Raw genomic sequence first — 22,078 nt, forward strand, 5'->3', positions numbered from 1 at the left:
GGAGCCGCGATAGTGTAGCTACTACTTGCGGACCACCGTCATTACCTTCAGGTTTTTGCCATTTTTGAGTGCCTGGCATTGCATTCATCCATGTTTAGTTACGTTATTTTCACGAAAGAATAGGAAATAAATGGCGAACGTTTCGAAAAAGATCGCCAAAAACAACAGTGAACATGCTGCCGCCATGTTTACTATGTATTGCACTGATATTTTTACAATTTCCTTGACCATTTCAAGATTATTGTCAACATATTATTTTGGGTTGACATTTTAGGTGTTTCTGTGAGCGGTGAGAACATGGAGACGGTAGAGGAAAGTGTCTGCTGTCGGGAGCGAATGCGGGTGTGCGAGCGGAGGGAGCAGCAGCCTGACATTTCGTGCATCACACAACACAGCGGCTTTCGATCAATCTGCCTGGAATTGAAAAGGCAAAAAAATTTCGCCCTTGTGTTTGTGCAATATGCTGCGACACACTGGTCAGGCATATCGACAAACAAGTCCCTGAGAGCTGTGTTTAATCAAAGTTTCTGCCGCTAAAAAAAGTGTAAACAACGGCCGCCAGGTGCGCAAGCCGATAGGTCTACACGCAGTGACGTATTTCAGGTTTGGTGCTCAGCGGGAAGCTGGTCACAGGGCATGCACATTTTTCAGTAGCTGGACGTTCAAATGTTGTATATAACGGGAGAACCGCGTCCATTTTCCCAAAATGCTTAGGTTGACCGAATTATATAACCTTTGTTACATGTAATAAGACTATGTTGTCTTTAAGTGTCATATCCACTTTAAGTCTCATCTGAAGACCCACTTTTATTCTCTGGTTTTAACACTGCATGAGTTGTGTGGTCCTCTGTTTTATTGGTTTTTTTTATTTTGGTAGATTGGTTTTATCTTTTGTATGCTGTATGTATGTATGTATTTATTTATTTATTTATCTTGCACATTCTACTTATTTTTATTGTTAATTTTCTTATTTTTTATTTATTTCTTGACTATTGGGGTTTTATCTATCGTGATTCTATGTGCAGCACTTTGGAATGTCTTTGTTGTTAAATGTGCTATATAAATAAAGTGGATTGGATTGGATTGAATAAGCTCAACAGAAGAAAAAGCCCTTTCGCTCTCTATGGATCCACCAGTGGATCCATAGAAAACTTGGTTATTTCATTACAAAATAAACAGTTCTCAAGGCATTTGCTGGAAGAGAAAAAGAGGATAAAGTGGACCTGACTGACCCGACTTACAGATACAGCAGCAGGCAAGTGATCGGTGGTGAGCTTACACCCGGGGCTTCTATGCTATGCTAAGCAGCAGAGGTGGGAGTAAGTCACCATCAAGTCACTCTCAAGTCATGAATCAGCAAGTCCCAAGTCAAGTCTCAAATCATAATGATGACCAACTGTATGCAAGCTGACTTGAGACTTGACTTGAGACTTGCAGATTGATGACTTGAGAATGACTTGACACTGACTTACTCCCACCTCTGCTAAGTGAAGCAGGCTAGCAGCAGCTCTTCTGCTATGGAACATCCATATCCTCCAGACTTGAAGTCCTTGCAAATTTTAAATCACATCATGCCACAGCTACAAAAGAATACCATTGATTCGGTCCATGTCAATGCCTGCAGTTTCATTTAACAGGATATCCAACTGACCAGGTTATTATTATTATTATTAATTTTCTTATTATTACTATTATTTTTCACTTTCTGTCATTATTATTAATCCTTGTTAGTCCTGAGTCCAGAGAACCATCAGAGGATCGCAGAAGAGGTGAAATTGTACTGAACAATAAAATCTGCATTCTCAGGCTGTGCCTTCTTGTAAATAGTTTTTGATTTCTTTGTTTTTGTTTTGTTTGAACTTTTTACTGTAAATCTATACAAAAAATGATTGCATAGTTTTACCATTACATTTAAAGCATCATTTTAATTGTTGATAAGATTATATTTATGCTTAGAATCTTAATCAATCAATCAATCAATCAGTTTTATTTATATAGAGCCAAATCACAACAAACAGTTGCCCCAAGGCGCTTTATATTGTAAGGCAAGGCCATACAATAATTACGTAAAAACCCCAACGGTCAAAACGACCCCCTGTGAGCAAGCACTTGGCGACAGTGGGAAGGAAAAACTCCCTTTTAACAGGAAGAAACCTCCAGCAGAACCAGGCTCAGGGAGGGGCAGTCTTCTGCTGGGACTGGTTGGGGCTGAGGGAGAGAACCAGGAAAAAGACATGCTGTGGAGGGGAGCAGAGATCAATCACTAATGATTAAATGCAGAGTGGTGCATACAGAGCAAAAAGAGAAAGAAACACTCAGTGCATCATGGGAACCCCCAGCAGTCTACGTCTATAGCAGCATAACTAAGGGATGGTTCAGGGTCACCTGATCCAGCCCTAACTATAAGTTTAGCAAAAAGGAAAGTTTTAAGCCTAATCTTAAAAGTAGAGAGGGTGTCTGTCTCCCTGATCTGAATTGGGAGCTGGTTCCACAGGAGAGGAGCCTGAAAGCTGAAGGCTCTGCCTCCCATTCTACTCTTACAAACCCTAGGAACTACAAGTAAGCCTGCAGTCTGACAGCGAAGCGATCTATTGGGGTGATATGGTACTACGAGGTCCCTAAGATAAGATGGGACCTGATTATTCAAAACCTTATAAGTAAGAAGAAGAATTTTAAATTCTATTCTAGAATTAACAGGAAGCCAATGAAGAGAGGCCAATATGGGTGAGATATGCTCTCTCCTTCTAGTCCCCGTTAGTACTCTAGCTGCAGCATTTTGAATTAACTGAAGGCTTTTCAGGGAACTTTTAGGACAACCTGATAATAATGAATTACAATAGTCCAGCCTAGAGGAAATAAATGCATGAATTAGTTTTTCAGCATCACTCTGAGACAAAACCTTTCTAATTTTAGCGATATTGCGTAAATGCAAAAAAGCAGTCCTACATATTTGCTTAATATGCGCATTGAAGGACATATCCTGATCAAAAATGACTCCAAGATTTCTCACAGTATTACTAGAGGTCAGGGTAATGCCATCCAGAGTAAGGATCTGGTTAGACACCATGTTTCTAAGATTTGTGGGGCCAAGTACAATAACTTCAGTTTTATCTGAGTTTAAAAGCAGGAAATTAGAGGTCATCCATGTCTTTACGTCTGTAAGATGATCCTGCAGTTTAGCTAATTGGTGTGTGTCCTCTGGCTTCATGGATAGATAAAGTTGGGTATCATCATCATCTCTAATAGTTAAAATTTTATTAGCAAAGAAAGTCATGAAGTCATTACTAGTTAAAGTTAAAGGAATACTCGGCTCAATAGAGCTCTGACTCTGTCAGCCTGGCTACAGTGCTGAAAAGAAACCTGGGGTTGTTCTTATTTTCTTCAATTAGTGATGAGTAGTAAGATGTCCTAGCTTTACGGAGGGCTTTTTTATAGAGCAACAGACTCTTTTTCCAGGCTAAGTGAAGATCTTCTAAATTAGTGAGACGCCATTTCCTCTCCAACTTACGGGTTATCTGCTTTAAGCTGCGAGTTTGTGAGTTATACCACGGAGTCAGGCACTTCTGATTTAAAGCTCTCTTTTTCAGAGGAGCTACAGCATCCAAACTTGTCTTCAATGAGGATGTAAAACTACTGACAAGACACTCTATCTCACTCACAGAGTTTAGGTAGCTACTCTGCACTGTGTTGGTATATGGCATTAGAGAACATAAAGAAGGAATCATATCCTTAAACCTAGTTACAGTGCTTTCTGAAAGACTTCTAGTGTAATGAAACTTATTCCCCACTGCTGGGTAGTCCATCAGAGTAAATGTAAATGTTATTAAAAAATGATCAGACAGAAGGGAGTTGTGTTGGAGTTGTGAGTTGATGTCTCATGTTAATCCATGAGACATCACGTATAAAACAGGACACTGTTCAGTTGACACAAGATTATTATTTTAAAATGGTGAAAATGACAAAGTAAAGCTTTATTTTATGGGAGCAGGTTAAACCTTGGTTGTTTTGGTCCTAAAAGCTTCTTTTTAAATTCTTCTCTGTGTATGTCTGCTGCACCATATTAGGACACACAAGGGAACAATTCTCCTTCATGAACCATCTTATCAGTGCCACGTTGCTGCAGGGAGACAGGTTCACACAGTACCACACCAGGTTTCCTGAAGATGCCCTCAGCAGCACCTTGAACGTCTACCCAATGCTCAACTGAAGTAAGCTGAAGACAGAGCTCAGTCTGATCTACAGCAAGGAGGAGTTCAAGGCCTGCTGTCGTGCTATGGACCATTTCCAGCTATTCATGGAAAATAATACTGGAGAGGTCTTTTCAGAGACTGTTACTCTCCTAAAGATCATCATCACCACACCCATGACCATGAGGTGCTTCTCCACCTTTGAAAAGAAACAGAAACACCATGAACCAGGACAGGCTGAATGTACTGGCCATGCTGTCAGTGGAAAATAAACTGGTGACAGAGCTGATGGGCAGCAATGAAATAGGTTGTATTGTCATTTCGATTTGTCTTCAGTTTGTTCTGTTGTCGCTCCCATATGAAGTTTTGTTCTTGCATCCAAAAGTGAATCCCCCTTCAAAATGTTTGCACCAGCCACCACTGCTATCAGGGTGTTAAATAAAAAACACATAAGTATTCACGGCCTATAAAATCACAAAAAAACTAAGAAATCATGTATTCCCAGCTTTTGCCATGAAGTTCAAAACTGAGCTCAGGTGCATCCTGTTTACGCTGACCATCCTTGAGATGTTTCTATACCTAAAACAGACTCCACCTGGGGGGGGGGGGGGCGTACAACGAAATTGGGAGTGCTCCTGTAGAGCTGCTGTACACCATAAAAATGGAAATGTACACACCTGTCTACATATAAGGTCCCACAGTTGACAGTGCATGTCAGAACACAAACCAAGCATGAAGTCAAAGGAATTGTCTGTAGACCTCTGAGACAGGATTGTCTCAAGGCACAATTGTGGGGAACCGTAGAAAAATATTTCTGCTGCTTTGAAGGTCCCAATGAGGACAGTGACCTCCATCATCCATAAATGGAAGAGGATGGGATCCGCCTGAACTCTTCCTAGAGCTGGTCGCACAGCTAAACTGAGTGACTGGGGGACAAGGGCCTTAATCAGGGAGGTGACCAAGAGCCCGATGGTCACTCTATTAGAGCTCCACACCGGCGCAAACGTAGAGTTGCGCATTGCGGCGTACCTACTATGCTGAGTTCTGCAGCTCTACGCTGAGTTGAAGCAGCTCTACGCAGCTCAGTGCCAACGCAGCAATATGCAGAGGGGTACGTGAAGCTAGAAATTAAACATTTAATTTTTTTCTGCATAGACCAGTGGACACAGAAAGCGTGCCATTTTTAAGCAAGTTTGCACTATGCATGTAAGTCTGCACTACACTGAGCTACTGTATGCAAATCAACACAACATGCGCAACTGTACACTGTAGAAACTGAGTCAGTGGCTCCGAACATTGCATGGTAGAAACAGAAGCCAGTTTATGAGCGTTGCTGTGGAGGGACAGATGCAGCTGCTTCCTCCGTGGAAGGTGCTGGTGTGTGCCATGGGGCTTTTGCCACTACGTGTGATGGGGCGAGTGCTGGCTGGCCAGGAAGAATTTGTCTGCCTCCTCGTGGTGTTGGCCAGCGCTGCATGCACCTGAGCAGGGAGTTGATGCACAAAAATTCCGGCCGGTGTCCTCTCAGGAGTTGCAGGATTCTGTCCATGAGCTCTGAGGGCTTGGTGTCCTCCAGTCCATGCAGAGCTGCTGGCCCTTTCAGCATCTGACAGTTCAGTCATTTTGAGGAGGTGATCCTTGATGGCTGCGTATTTGTTCGCAGCAGGGGGCTTTGCAGGAGCGCGAATGGCCTTGATCAGTCTGCCAAGGAGCTGCTGAAGGCTGAAATGTAATAATATTTTGTGTCGTCTGTGGTGATCTCTCAGAGTGACCTATGCCTCGGTTTGTGCAAACCAGGCAGCAGTTTACAGAAGCATGTGACTTTGAGCATCAAGTGTGAAAACGTTTCAGCAGTGCATTCGCGTCTGAACAGTTTTGATCCACAGACGTGTGACATATAAAAACAGAAAACCCAGTATGATCACAAATGGTATGAGACAGTCCTTTTGTGTGTGCGTGTACGTGGGCATGCGCTACAACACATGCGAACACTGAAAGCATTCATCCAGAGTGAATAAGTTGGAGAGAAGGTGAAGTGCATGTGTGTGTAGCTGATCCACGTACGCAGCGCCTGTGCATGCATGATCAGAACTGGACGTGTGCCTGATCATGACATGTAATCAAACCCACGCGTGTGACTGACTGCATAAGATCCACACAGCCGCAGCACCCGGTGATCAGAAACAGCAGGGTTTTGAAAACAAATTGCAGAGTGAGATACAGCGTTATCTCTTGCTCTTTCTTTCTCTCTCCCATCTGTCTTTCTTTCTCTCTCTCTCTCTCTCCATCTCTCTTTTCCTCTGTCTCGCTCTCAATGCTGAAACAAGAAACAGGATGTTTATGTTTGCTTGTGAGTTTAAATGGTAATATTTTCTACTTTTTTGGGGGGGGGGGGGGGCCTCAAGGACTCTGAATTTTTCAATTTCAATTTAATTTAATTTAATTAGCTTATAATGCGCCAAATCACAGCAAAAGCCGTCTTAAGGCGCCTTACATAAAACAAGGCAACATAAAATTTAATAAAGAATAAAACAGATAAAAATAAAAACTATTGATAAGAAAGAATAAAAATAGGTTTTCAGTCTTGACTTAAAAATGTCCACGGACTCTGACTGCCTCACAGTCGCAGGAAGACTGTTCCACAGGGTGGGTGCATGATACGAAAAGGCTCTTTGACCTGCTGACTTCTTCTTCACCGTGGGAACACAGAGAAGTCCTACATCCTGCGACCGCAAAGCCAGGGCCGGCACGTAGAGTTCCACCATATCAGCCAGATAAGATGGCGCCAGTCCATGAACAACCTTATAAGTCAATAGCAAAACCTTAAAATCTGCTCTCACAGAGACCATTGTCCATTGCTCGTAGAAGATCATTCACTACTTTAGTGAGCGCTGTCTCTGTGGAGTGATATTTCCTAAAAGCAGACTGCAGCGGCTCAAAAAGATCATTCTCAGTGAGGTGGTCTACAAGCTGCCGTGAAACCACCTTTTCAAAAATTTTGGAACAGAATGATAGATTTGATATCGGCCTGTAATTTTTCATTACACACAATTTCAATTTATTTTCATTTATATAGCGCCAAAACACAACAGAGTTGTCTCAAGGCACGTCACACAAGTAAGATCTAACCTTACTAACCCCAGTGCAGCAGTGGTAAGGATAAACTCCCTCTGAGGGAGAAACCTCAAGCAGACCAGACTCGAAGGGGTGACCCTCTGCTTGGGCCGTGCTACAGACATAAGGGTGATTCTTATGGGCACTTATTATGTCCTTTGATCATATTGTATGAAAAACAGAAAAAAAGGGGAAATTTCACACTTTTATAGTTATCTTTACAATGAAAGTGTGTTAAGAAATTTGTTCTAGTAGTCTATGATGACTTTTTCACTTTTTCACCTTTTTTCAGCATCATTATATGCAAATATTGCTGTTTTGTGCTTGTCCCACACCCAGACTTTTGATCTTCAATGATAAAAATGAATGGTAAAGAAACGTTTTTTCTAATGTTTTAAAATATCTCTGAATAAAATATCAGTAAAATAATCAAAACATAATTGGGGTATTCAATGTCATACAACTTTTGTGATTTTTTTTAAACAAAATGTAGTTGTCCCACACTATTGCCGTAATTTCCACCACAACACTGTAATGTCCCTTTAAACAGTTTGTATGAAAGATTGTTTGGGTAGTTTCTATGGAGATAAACAGTGACATCAGAGCACATGTATATAGCGCCAAATCACAACAAACAGTTGCCCCAAGGCGCTTTATATTGTAAGGCAATGGGGTGGTGGAAATTACATTTACAAGGCCAATAGTGCCCGTAGTTAAAGAATCACCCAGAAATTACACAGGGCTGTGAAATGAAAATTGTGAAATCCGAGGAAAATTTGCAGGGGGTCTGGGGGGTGGGTACAGCTCCCCAGGAGCTGGGGTCTAGGGCCCTGTGGGGCCCCAGAATTAAATTTTTATCTAATGATACTTTTTCAGCATCTCCTGGAAGAACAAATCTCAAAATTAGTGGCTATTTAAATGATCCTATATTCAACCTTTTATTTGACCTGTCAATGATGATGTTGAAATAACAGAATATGACATGGAAGTTGGACCTGGACCTGAATGATTTTCCTTTTAATTGTAAACCAAATTAGGCATTAACTCAGAACAATTAAACTACATGAAATTTATGAAAACTGAAAAGACTGTTACAGCATTTCAAAATCCACAGCTAAAGCTTGTAGAATATTTGGAAAATCGTGGTAAAATATCAATAACATAACTTACAGTAAAAAGTCCAGCGCCGCCGTTCGGCATAAGCAGACTACACAGCCTGTGGGGCACCAACCATGTTGCACTAGTTTGCAGGGCCTCCAATTGACTGAAAAATGTGTTGAAATTATTACATTATTACCAGTGATGCCGGTGTTACTCTAACGACTTTTTTTGTAACGAGTAATCTAACACGTTAATCTTTCCAAATGAGTAATCAGATTAAAGTTACTTCTCCAAGTCACTGTGCGTTACTATTATTTTTGCATTGTGGGTCGACAGCAGCATTAAACTTGGTCCGTGGGCAGGGGGTCGGGGTTCGACTGAACTGCCCACTTTAAGTGAGCTGTGAGCTTTTCATCAGCTACGACTCGTCCTCACCTCTTAAAGCGCGGTGAAAACAGCACACCTGCACTGAGCTTTACAAAGTCATTTTTATGCTTTTTTCTCCTTTATTTAGAATTCTGAGCTGAGCCGCTCCATATCGTCTCGTTAAAAACAGCTGATCCTCCGCGACGTGTCAACTAACACTATTTTCCACTCAAATGCACCTAAACTCTCTTTCTGAGGACCACATGATGTGAAAACACAATAAAACTTTCTTACCTGTAAATCTGGTCATGTTTTCTGCATAAATAAATGTTATCCATTCTTTGTGTTCAAACGCCAAAGCAGGGGCGAATCCAGATGGAATGGAGGCGTGGGGCAAGGATGTGCCCCCCTCCCCCACAACACCCCTAGATTAAAGGTCCAGTTTTGAAGCCTTTTTTTTTTTTTTAACTACAACTACTAATACTACTTAAAATAATAATAATTTTGACAAGTAAAATGTTTATAGAGAATTTAAATGTTAGAATTTAATAGTTACATTTCTAAACAATGTAGGTTAGAAATTGCAAGTTTTACTGTTACAGTGCTGTCAACAGTTAAATATGAGGTCAAGAAAGATTATTTTACTTTTTATAAAACAAGTATTTATTTTCATTGAAGTCAAGAAAGAGTGACTATAAAGTGAGTTTTGGCAAAACAGGTATCACTGTCATGTGGAGGTGGCAGAGGGTTGTTGGCGGCAGCTGGGGAAAGTAACTAAAAAAGTCACTAGTAATCTAACTTAGTTACTTTTACAATTGAGTAATCAGTAAAGTAACTAAGTTACTTTTTCAAGGAGTAATCAGTAATCAGTAATTGGATTACTTTATCAAAGTAACTGGCAACACTGATTATTACATTTCAAAATCAATATGAATTATTTATGAATAGGCCCATCGTTTTTGTCTTTAAACATTGTGTAGGCCCCTACCCCATTACTTAATTAACAGGTTTTTTTTTTGCCTAATATAAAGCCCCCATCCACCCCCGCCCCGATTCCCTGAAATGGTACAGCCCTGTTTGTGTCTTTCTCTGTTCGCTGTGTCGCCTAACCAGGGTTGCCAGGTGTGACGATTTCCAGTCCAATAAATGCTCAAAAATGCATGGAGGCACTAAATCCTGCGCAATTTGAACTGATTTTTAAAATGTGTGTGGCAATTCTATACAAAAAACTCGTCCAGTGCCATATTTTTACCCTAAACAAACCAATTGGATGGGAAAACACCCAATCTGGCAACCCTGCGCCTAACTGAAGTAGCACTGCTAGCCCACATTCGATTCTGACACGAGACGACAAGTTGCCACTATGCCACAATTAAACAATGAAGCAACAGCAGGAGTCTGGAGCTGAAAAACGGAGGAAAAAGAAACAAAAAGATGATGCCCATGCATCCCTTGCTGGTAAGTACGTGTTAAAGGTTTAAATTGTTTTGATTACTTAATGTTCAGTGGTTTCTCTTGTATGGGGGTGGGGGGGCCTCCCTGACCAGTTATGCTTAGGGCCTCCAAAACCTTAGCAGCGGCCCTGAAAAAGTCACTTATATTCTTGTGTAAATTGATGCAGCCTAAATCCATTCAAAGCCACAATGTCTTTTTTACAATGAAAGAAAGTCTAGATTAGTGAAAAAAGTCACATAATCTTGTCTGAAATCCTGTTTGAACAGCAGAATGTTTATTTTCCAGAGAGAGAAAAAAATTCTTACCAGTTCGCTTTTCCCGTTTATCTTTCAGGTGTGTTGATGAAGCCAGCGACGATTCCACGGATTCTTGCCCTTATCACACTTTTTCAAACAGTTTTTCTCACCATCTTCTCTCTGTGCGACGTTGGTCCGTGACACAGATATGCTGCACAAATCTTCTTTTAAAAACTTGAAAGCTCTAAAAGTTTGCGATGTCCACATGCTAAGTTTAGCTTAAGCGTCGCACAGGAGCCACACAGTGTCGGATCCGAGGAAACTGATTTGTATCTGTAACACACAGATCAGTGTCCGCGGACTTATAAAACTTACACGTTGTCGTAAAAAAAGAGAACGCTTTGCGATAAGCATTTTAAAAACTCAGTTTTGTTAATGATTAAAGAGTACATCACTAACACCCCCCCATGATGAAATCCTGCGGATCCGCGGAGTTTTCACAGCCCTGATTACAGAACAATTCACAAAACGAATAGGCAGGAAATGCTGTCGGTGCACAAGACAGGGGGGTCTCCAGCACAAATACCACACCCATCTCTGGATGGAGCTGCACCTTAAACAGAGAGAAAAAAACAGAATCAGGCATCAAAAAGACAAGAAATACAGTATAATTTGCCAGCATTAAACAACAAGAAAAACAGGAAATACTAAGGTGCTCACCAGCCACTAGCCCTAAGCTTCACTAAAAGACCCAGAACTGGGGTATAGTTGAGGCCGTGGCACACTCTGTTTCCTAATAAAATCAATTAAAAGAGTAAAAAGCGTAGAACTATACTATGCCAGTATGCTAACCAAACGAAAGGAAAAATAAGTGCATCTTAAGTCTGGACTTGAAAGTTTCCACAGAATCTGTTTTATTGATACAGGGAGATCATTCCACAGAACAGGGGCACGATAAGAGAAAGCTCTGTGACACGCAGACTTCTTATTCACCCTAGGGACACAAAGTAGTCCTACACTGTGAGAATGCAAAGCCCGGGCTGGTATCTAAGGTTTAATTAGGTCAGCTAGGTAGGGAGGTGCCAGTCTGTCAACAATTTTATAGACTAGTAGCAGAACCTTAAAATCTGATCTCACTGGGACAGGAAGCCAGTGAAGGGATGCCAAAATGGGTGTAATGTGGTCGAACCTTCTTCTTTGTGTCAAAAGTCTGGCTGCAGCATTTTGAACCAACTGTAGAGCCCTAATGAATGTCCTTTGAACTTTCCTCCCTCTGAACTTTGCGATCTGATGTTCCCAGCCCTGACAAGGAAGCAGTGTGTATGCTGATGTACCTGAGGTACCCCGCTGTACATCTTGAAATGTGACTCCCGTTTGCTTTTTACCATTTTAAGAATGGAGCGAATTTCTACAATGCAGTAAAAAACATAGGCAGGAGTGCGGCAAGAGCTACACGCGACAGTATGCATACATTAAAAGCAAACATACGCAGCTGCAAGCAAGTCTTTGACCGCAACGACACGATTACACAGGAAAAACGGAGAGTACGCATGCATTTCGGGCATACTCTAAATGCAACACATTGCTGCAATATGCAACTCTACATTTTCTGGCCAACATTATGGATCCAGCAAGCCCTCAGCTCACAAGGAACATGTCTGGGGAAGCACCAGCAGCAGCTGGAATGACTGCTTGACCAAATCCACATCCTCTCCCAGCAGGTCTCGCATTCACACACCCACATCACCACACTGTCCTCACAGTCAGATCATTTGACCACCGCACCTGCCACGTCCCCTGTTGTCTGAACCACACATCTAACACTCAGACCCCTTTTCTGGTAATGTAGACATGTGCACATCATTTTTGATGCAGTGTTCTTTACTTTTTGCACAATGTCCTTCACGTTATTCCACCTACACAGCAAGGTGGCGTATATCGGCAATTTGCACCGGGGGGTGCCCCTTACATGGGCTACCGCACTCTGGAGCTTCAATTCCCCTTTGTTTCTGCTGATTTCACTAAAGAATTCCATCTTGTGTTTAATCATCCTTTCAGGAAAAATTTAATCTCCCAGTGGCTGTTGTCTCTTAGACAGTAAAAGCGCAGCTCCGAGGTGTATTCGGTCGACTTCCGGATTTTAGCTACAGAATCCGACTGGAATCCTGCGGTGTTCAGTGTGTACATCAACAGTTTGTCTGAAGTGTTAAAATATGAACTGGCGGTCTGGTATGAGCCAGAATCACTTGATCGGCTCATTTCCTTAAGCCCCCTTTACACATAGATGGTTTTGTCGGCGGGTAGTACGTAGACCGAAGTTCGCGGTAGTTCCGGCTGTTTTCGCGGTGGAAAGGGGCGGAGCATTTCGCCGGTGTTTTGACCGCCGTACTAGCCGCAAATACGCAGATAAAACGCCGCTAAATCCGCCGAATAAAGCGGAGTTTTGACGCCGTAGCATCCGGCACACGTCAGGCAATGGGGGTTAATACCCAGTTCTATCCTTTACAATCGCAGGTTAAGACGCGCGTGAGAACGGCGGTGTTCTGCTGCCGCCGATAATGCCCTGTGTACCGCTGGTTTTATCCAGGCAAATCCTGCGTTACTCCAGGAACTTTTGCATATAGGCACCGCCCCCAGAGTATAATAGGCTGAAGCAGCAGGGATACATGCCTCTGTCACTGCAGGGGGAGGGAGATCATCCTCAGCCTTTTCTTCTCCTTCCTTTCCCCCCCCTCCTCAACGTGTTGCTCCGTCTCCACCACAGGCCTCCCCTCTGCTTCTGAACCAGACCTCTTGGTAAGTCCTTGCCGCTGCCAATTTTTTTTTAGGAGGCATACTGGAGCTTCTCTGCAAAAATATCTGGAGCTGGCCACGCGTGAGAGGCCTGCATGCAGCGCGTTAGCATTTTTATACTGACCGCCGCCTATTGGCCGTTTGGAACTCCGTTAACCGGGAGGTGGCGTTTAGAACGGTGTACTGTCCGCTAGCGCTGCTGTTTTGTCTGCCTCTGTTGCCAGTTAAAACGCCCTTGAGGACGCTGATGTGGGCTCTATCACCATTTTACACGCTGTTGGTTAGGAATACAATGCCGGCCGCCAATTACGGCAGTGTAAACTGCGGCACTACAGGAAGGGGCAGGATGAAACGGCGATTAAAAAGTATCAAACGCCGTTGTTCGCGCTGTCTCCGTCGTCACGCAAATTCTCCGGGAGCGCTCCCAGAATTATTCGACATGTTGAATAATTTTTTCGACGATTCTCGGTAAAGCTGGAACTAAGTCACGCCCCCTAGTGCCGGTGTTAACAACGGCGTTTGATCCTTAAGAAGGCCAAAAACTCTTCCGGGACACTTCCGGGAGCTCTTACCGTGTATGTGTAAACGGGGCTTTAGACAATCATTTAGACAACTGGTTGAGAGAATATTGGTGGGATAAAAGTCGGAGGGCTGACTGGGTTACTCCCACTCAGAACCCTCTGCCACATGGACCCGGTCCTTCTTTGCCGAGTTCCACTGACTTCCCTTTCCCCAGCTCCACAGCTCCCCCTGCTGATGAGCTTAAGCAGCCCAGCAGGGCCAAATTGACTGCTTACAGAAAACAGAGAAGCTGGAAGCTGGGGGATGCATTTATTGTGGTACTAAGGGCCATATTCTTACCAGCTGTCCTGTTCGGCCAAAACAAATGGCAGAGTTTGTGTTGCTGATGAACGGCGATTTGAAAGAGTTAATTGACAGTGCTAGTTCTTCTAATACCTGGTTCATACGGCAGGATTTTAAAATTATCTGTAGGTTTCCAAAAGCTGAGAGACCACACACGTGGAGATAAAAAGTCATAGATCTAACATGTTTGGTCCTACAGTGTGTGGTGTCCAGCACCTGTTCAAGGGCTCCTTGACCAACAGCACAGTCTCCGTGATGTGGAAACACTCAACAGTGATTCCTATCCTGAAGAAGGGCACCACCAAGGTTCTAAATGATCTCAGACCTGTGGCTCTCACCTCTCTGGTCATGAAAGCTTTGGAGAGGATCATCAAAGATCACATCACCAAAGCAACTAACTCAGTGCATATCAGACTGGCAGAGGTGTCGACGATGTAATAATATTTATACTCAACACTATTCACAAGCATCGGGAGACCCCTTGCTCCTCTGCCAGACTTCTGTTTGCAGATTTCTCATTAGTATTCAATTCCATGCAGCCTCATATACTAGCTGAAGAGCTCATCTCACATTTCCATTTGAACCATAAACTCATCCGATGGATTTTAGACTCTCATCAACAGGACTCAGAGGCTGTTGGTGAATCACATCCTGTCCGACACCCTCTCCACTTCCACCGGTTCTCCTCAGGGTTGTGTCCTCTCCCCACTTCTCTACATTCTCTACACTGATGACTGCAGATACACTCAGCCAAACTGTCATTTTATGAAATTTGCTGATGACACAGTTCTCCTATCTCTGCTCTCCAGTAACACTCAACAGCACGGCTCAGCTCTGCAGGACTTTGTCCTGTGGTGTGAAAACTTGTCTTGAGCCGAACATTAATAAGACCAAGGAGATGATATTATCTTTTTCATCCAAACAGAGACAGCTGGCTGAGGCTGCCACCACCATCATCCATCAGGAGCCGGTGGAGATAGTGAAGGAATATAAATATCTCGGGACACTCTTTGACAACTCATTGAGGTTCTCCCCTAACACGGATGAATTGCTCAAGAAATGTCACCGGAGACAATACCTTCTTAGAAAGCTGAAATCATTCAAAGTAAACAAGGTCATTCTCACTACATTTTATTATGCATTCATTGAAAATGTAATCACATTCTCTTTCACTTGCTGGTTCCACTCTATCACCCTGCAAAACAGAAATTGTCTGCTGCATGTGGTCAATGTTTGCTCTATAATCATTGGGCAACCTGTTCAGTCTCTCACCTCTTTATGTGATCAATTGACAGTAAAAACTGCCCGCAAAATATTACATGACTCCACCCATGTGCTTTCCTCAGAGTTTGAGTGGCTCCCTTCAGGACACAGACTTTGTTGTCCAGGCTGTTGGACTCAGAGGAGAAAACAACCTTCATCACCAGGGCTGTCCAGCTCCTAAATGCTGAACTTTAACTCCCTCACGGCTTGAAATCTGATGTTTATTTATTTATTAAAGTCTTCCAAGCTACTGTCGTGCCTTTTTAAAATTGTCCCTTGGGGATAAATAAAGTGATTTGATTGACTGAAGTCAACACACCACACACACCATTTCACATGTGAACATTCCCAGGTCAGACAGGAGATCTCGCAACATCTCTCGAGATTAAACGTGACTTCACAGTAAACAGATGGAGATCATTTGTGGACTATTTAAAACACAGGGAAAAAAACAATACAAAAAGAAAAAGAAAAGACGTTCTTTAAAGGAGTGGAGACAGCGTGACCACCGGACTTTCTGGTAAGTCAGAACAGCTGCTTTGATTTTATTTTCCACTCCGTACGTCCGTCACCTGATTCTAATTGGCTGCACGTCACATTCAGCAGGCTGCGTACTTGTTTGTGGTCAGAGAACACCACACATGCTGCAATATCGGGCTAAGACAATCCAACATGTTGAATATCCCGATTTGTGATCGAACCGCCCCTGATGTCCTTCCGAGCACATCAGAGCGCACTTAACACATGGCAGGATTATCTGATAAGATTATCTTTAAATCAAATCAAATCAAATCAATTTTATTTATATAGCACCAAATCACAACAAACAGTTGCCCCAAGGTGCTTTATATTGTAAGGCAAAAGCCATACAATAATTACAAAAAAACGCCAACGGTCAAAACAACCCCCTTTGAGCAAGCACTTGGCGACAGTGGGAAGGAAAAACTCCCTTTTAACAGGAAGAAACCTCCAGCAGAACCAGGCTCAAGGAGGGGCAGTCTTCTGCTGGGACTGGTTGGGGCTGAGGGGAGAGAATCAGGAAAAAGGCATGCTGTGGAAGAGAGCAGAAAAAGGCATGCTGTGGAAGAGAGCAGAGATCAATCACTAATGATTAAATGCAGAGTGGTGCATACAGCGCAAAAAGAGAAAGAAACACTCAGTGCATCATGGGAACCCCCCAGCAGTCTAAGTCTATAGCAGCATAACTAAGAGATGGTTCAGGGTCACCTGATCCAGCCCTAACTATAAGCTTTAGCAAAAAGGAAAGTTTTAAGCCTAATCTTAAAAGTAGAGAGGGTGTCTGTCTCCCTGATCTGAATTGGGAGCTGGTTCCACAGGAGAGGAGCCTGAAAGCTGAAGGCTCTGCCTCCCATTCTACTCTTACAAACCCTAGGAACTACAAGTTAGCCTGTAGTCTGAGAGCGAAGCGCTCTATTGGGGTGATATGGTACTATGAGGTCCCTAAGATAAGATGGGACCTGATTATTCAAAACCTTATAAGTAAGAAGAAGAATTTTAAATTCTATTCTAGAATTAACAGGAAGCCAATGAAGAGAGGCCAATATGGGTGAAATATGCTCTCTCCTTCTAGTCCCCGTCAGTACTCTAGCTGCAGCATTTTGAATTAACTGAAGGCTTTTCAGGGAACTTTTAGGACAACCTGATAATAATGAATTACAATAGTCCAGCCTAGAGGAGATAAATAGATGAATTAGTTTTTCAGCATCACTCTGAGACAAAACCTTTCTAATTTTAGAGATATTGCGCAAATGCAAAAAAGCAGTCCTACATATTTGCTTAATATGCGCATTGAAGGACATATCCTGATCAAAAATGACTCCAAGATTTCTCACAGTATTACTAGAGGTCAGGGTAATGCCATCCAGAGTAAGGATCTGGTTAGACACCATGTTTCTAAGATTTGTGGGGCCAAGTACAGTAACTTCAGTTTTATCTGAATTTAAAAGCAGGAAATTAGAGGTCATCCATGTCTTTATATCTGTAAGACATTCCTGCAGTTTAACTAATTGGTGTGTGTCCTCTGCCTTCATGGATAGATAAAGCTGGGTATCATCTGCGTAACAATGAAAATTTAAGCAATTCTTTCTAATAATACTGCCTAAGGGAAGCATGTATAAAGTGAATAAAATTGGTCCTAGCACAGAACATTGTGGAACTCCATAATTAACCTTAGTCTGTGAAGAAGACTCCCCATCTACATGAACAAATTGTAATCTATTAGATAAATATGATTCAATCCACCGCAGCGCAGTGCCTTTAATACCTATGGCATGCTCTAATCTCTGTAATAAAATTTTATGGTCAACAGTATCAAAAGCAGCACTGAGGTGTAACAGGATAAGCACACAGATGAGTCCACTGTCTGAGGCCATAAGAAGGTCATTTGTAACCTTCACTAATGCTGTTTCTGTACTATGATGAATTCTGAAACCTGAATGAAACTCTTCAAATAGACCATTCCTCTGCACATGATCAGTTAGCTGTTTTACAACTACCCTTTCAAGAATTTTTGAGAGAAAAGGAAGGTTGGAGATTGGCCTATAATTAGCTAAGATAGCTGGGTCAAGTGATGGCTTTTTAAGTAATGGTTTAATTACTGCCACCTTAAAAGCCTGTGGTACATAGCCAACTAATAAAGATAGATTGATCATATTTAAGATCGAAGCATTAATTAATGGTAGGGCTTCGTTGAGCAGCCTGGTAGAGTTTAGAGTGGTTTAGAGTGATGCTGAAAAACTAATTCATGCATTTATTTCCTCTAGGCTGGACTATTGTAATTCATTATTATCAGGTTGTCCTAAAAGGTCCCTAAAAAGCCTTCAGTTAATTCAAAATGCTGCAGCTAGAGTACTGACGGGGACTAGAAGGAGAGAGCATATCTCACCCATATTGGCCTCTCTTCATTGGCTTCCTGTTAATTCTAGAATAGAATTTAAAATTCTTCTTCTTACTTATAAGGTTTTGAATAATCAGGTCCCATCTTATCTTAGGGACCTCGTAGTACCATATCACCCCAATAGAGCGCGTCGCTCTCAGACTGCAGGCTTACTTGTAGTTCCTAGGGTTTGTAAGAGTAGAATGGGAGGCAGAGCCTTCAGCTTTCAGGCTCCTCTCCTGTGGAACCAGCTCCCAATTCAGATCAGGGAGACAGACACCCTCTCTACTTTTAAGATTAGGCTTAAAACTTTCCTTTTTGCTAAAGCTTATAGTTAGGGCTGGATCAGGTGACCCTGAACCATCCCTTAGTTATGCTGCTATAGACGTAGACTGCTGGGGGGTTCCCATGATGCACTGTTTCTTTCTCTTTTTGCTCTGTATGCACCACTCTGCATTTAATCATTAGTGATCGATCTCTGCTCCCCTCCACAGCATGTCTTTTTCCTGGTTCTCTCCCTCAGCCCCAACCAGTCCCAGCAGAAGACTGCCCCTCCCTGAGCCTGGTTCTGCTGGAGGTTTCTTCCTGTTAAAAGGGAGTTTTTCCTTCCCACTGTAGCCAAGTGCTTGCTCACAGGGGGTCGTTTTGACCGTTGGGGTTTTACATAATTATTGTATGGCCTTGCCTTACAATATAAAGCGCCTTGGGGCAACTGTTTGTTGTGATTTGGCGCTATATAAAAAAATTGATTGATTGATTGATTGGTAGGAATGGGGTCTAATAGACATGTTGATGGTTTGGAGGAAGTAACTAATGAAAATAACTCAGACAGAACAATCGGAGAGAAAGAGTCTAACCAAATACCAGCATTACTGAAAGCAGCCAAAGATAACGATATGTCTTTGGGATGGTTATGAGTAATTTCTTCTCTAATAGTTAAAATTTTATTAGCAAAGAAAGTCATGAAGTCATTACTAGTTAAAGTTAAAGGAATACTCGGCTCAATAGAGCTCTGACTCTTTGTCAGCCTGGCTACAGTGCTGAAAAGAAACCTGGGGTTGTTCTTATTTTCTTCAATTAGTGATGAGTAGTAAGATGTCCTAGCTTTATGGAGGGCTTTTTTATAGAGCAACAGACTCTTTTTCCAGGCTAAATGAAGATCTTCTAAATTAGTGAGACGCCATTTCCACTCCAACTTACAGGTTATCTGCTTTAAGCTGTGAGTTTGTGAGTTATACCACGGAGTCAGGCACTTCTGATTTAAGGCTCTCTTTTCCAGAGGAGCTACAGCATCCAAAGTTGTGTTCAGTGAGGATGTAAAACTATTGACGAGATAATCTATCTCACTTACAGAGTTTAGATAGCTGGTATATGGCATTGGAGAACATAACAAAGAAGGAATCATATCCTTAAACCTAGTTACAGCGCTTTCTGAAAGACTTCTACTGTAATGAAAGTTATTCCCCACTGCTGGGTAGTCCATTAAAGTAAATGTAAATGTTATAAATGATCAGACAGAAGGGGGTTTTCAGGGAATACTGTTAAGTCTTCAATTTCCATACCATAAGTCAGAACAAGATCTAAAGTATGGTTAAAGTGGTGGGTGGACTCATTTACATTTTGAGCAAAGCCAATTGAGTCTAATAATAGATTAAATGCAGTGTTGAGGCTGTCATTCTCAGCATCTATGTGGATGTTACAATCACCCACTATAATTATCTTATCTGAGCTAAGCACTAAGTCAGACAAAAGGTCTGAAAATTCACAGAGAAACTCACAGTAACGACCAGGTGGATGATAGATAACAACAAATAAAACTGGTTTTTGGGACTTCCAATTTAGATGGACAAGACTAAGAGTCAAGCTTTCAAATGAATTAAAGCTCTGTCTGGGTTTTTGATTAATTAATAAGCTGGAGTGGAAGATTGCTGCTAATCCTCCCCCTCGGCCCGTGCTACGAGCATTCTGACAGTTAGTGTGACTCGGGGGTGTTGATTCATTTAAACTAACATATTCATCCTGCTGTAACCAGGTTTCTGTAAGGCAGAATAAATCAATATGTTGATCAATTATTATATCATTTACTAACAGGGACTTAGAAGAGAGAGACCTAATGTTTAATAAACCACATTTAACTGTTTTAGTCTGTGGTGCAGTTAAAGGTGCTATATGATTTTTTCTTTTTGAATTTTTATGCTTAAATAGATTTTTACTGGTTGTTGGTGGTCTGGGAGCAGGCACTGTCTCTACGGGGATGGGGTATTGGGGGGATGGCAGGGGGAGAGAAGCTGCAGAGAGGTGTGTAAGACCACAACTCTGCTTCCTTTTCCCATCCCTGGATAGTCACGGTTTGGAGGGTTTAATAAAATTGGCCAGATTTCTAGAAATGAGAGCTGCTCCATCCAAAGTGGGATGGATGCCGTCTCTCCTAACAAGACCAGGTTTTCCCCAGAAGCTTTGCCAATTATCTATGAAGTCCACCTCATTTTTTGGACACCACTCTTTAGCGTCATTACGATTGCCGGGGTGTCGTTAAGATTGGTGGAAGGGGAAGATCGGGTCCAATATCGGCCTAATTACCTTGCCGTGTGAACCAGGCTTAATGCACACACACACACACACACACACACACACACACACACACACACACACACACACACACACACACACACACACACACACACACACACACACACACACACACACACACACACACACACACACACACACACAAAAATCCACTCCTTTGTAAGCCATCTGGAGACATGAAGAGCTGTTTGGATGAAAAGCTAATGTGATTTTTCACTGGACTGAGGACCTACATCATGTATCACTGAACTCATAAACATTCATTATTTGTATAGTATTCTCGGCCATATTTCCTGCCAATTTATTTCTCTGAATCAAATTTATTGCAATGAAGTTGTGATCACCGCTGTCTCCACCCATTCCAATTAAATTTTTGTTGAAATTCACATCCTGAGCATTCTTCAAAATTTACATCACCCAACACAGATGCTGGGTCCAAGGCTTTGCCTTAATTATATTATGATGACGTGATAGGTCCCAATCCTGTTTATACCATTTGAACCCTTGCAACCTCTTGCACTCAGTCACTTTCTAGGTGTTGATATTTTAATGTGTGAGGGTACAGAGGACAACCTTTAGGGAAGATTTTGTGACTGGGACCTCCCTCTTTCCCTACCTGCAGCACTGTACTTCATTTATATTGAAGAAGGTAAACTCACCTGTTCCCTTGCTGTAGTGTTTACATCTGCTTGGTGAATTTGAAATGAAGTACTTAAATGAGTGTGCACCTGGCAAATTATTAAGTTATTATTAATTATTAAGCAGTTATCGAGTATTTCAATAACTGAGGAAGCAACGGCTTGCTGAGCAACAAGCTAGGAGGAAGGAGTAACAGCGGCAGCCTCCGCAGGCATCACAGTACATGTGCAACTGCAAATGCAGCAGAGATTATCACTGGCGCATTGGACTGATATGTCATTCCCGCAGATGCAGATAGAAATAAAAGAGAAAGACGTCCTGTATATTTGTATAGTCAACTGTGTTGGTAGCATGGGCCAAGCAGAGGGTCACCCCTTTGAGTCTGGTTGGAAATTCCACCAAGATTGTTGTCTCTAAAGTACGAAGTACAGAAGTGTGTTCAATGTTTATTCAATTTGTGTTCAAGAGTGTGTGGCTGACAATTTGCTTTGCCCTGTGCAGATCTGGGCTGAGGTTTTGGTCCTGGAGTGTCTAGTTCCCCTAAATGATTGCTAATTTTAATATTAGTATTTGAG

The 22,078-nt window shown here is 42.2% G+C and overlaps 1 protein-coding gene across 1 annotated transcript in view; it reads right to left on the bottom strand.

Annotated features, from left to right (window-relative positions):
• LOC117520622 (high-affinity choline transporter 1-like) overlaps nucleotides 1–22,078 on the bottom strand; it is a 115,678-nt gene that overhangs the window by 57,493 nt on the left and 36,107 nt on the right. The window lies entirely within an intron of this gene.

Source organism: Thalassophryne amazonica, chromosome 11 (assembly GCF_902500255.1).
Source record: "Thalassophryne amazonica chromosome 11, fThaAma1.1, whole genome shotgun sequence".
NCBI classification, from domain to species: Eukaryota; Metazoa; Chordata; class Actinopteri; order Batrachoidiformes; family Batrachoididae; genus Thalassophryne; species Thalassophryne amazonica.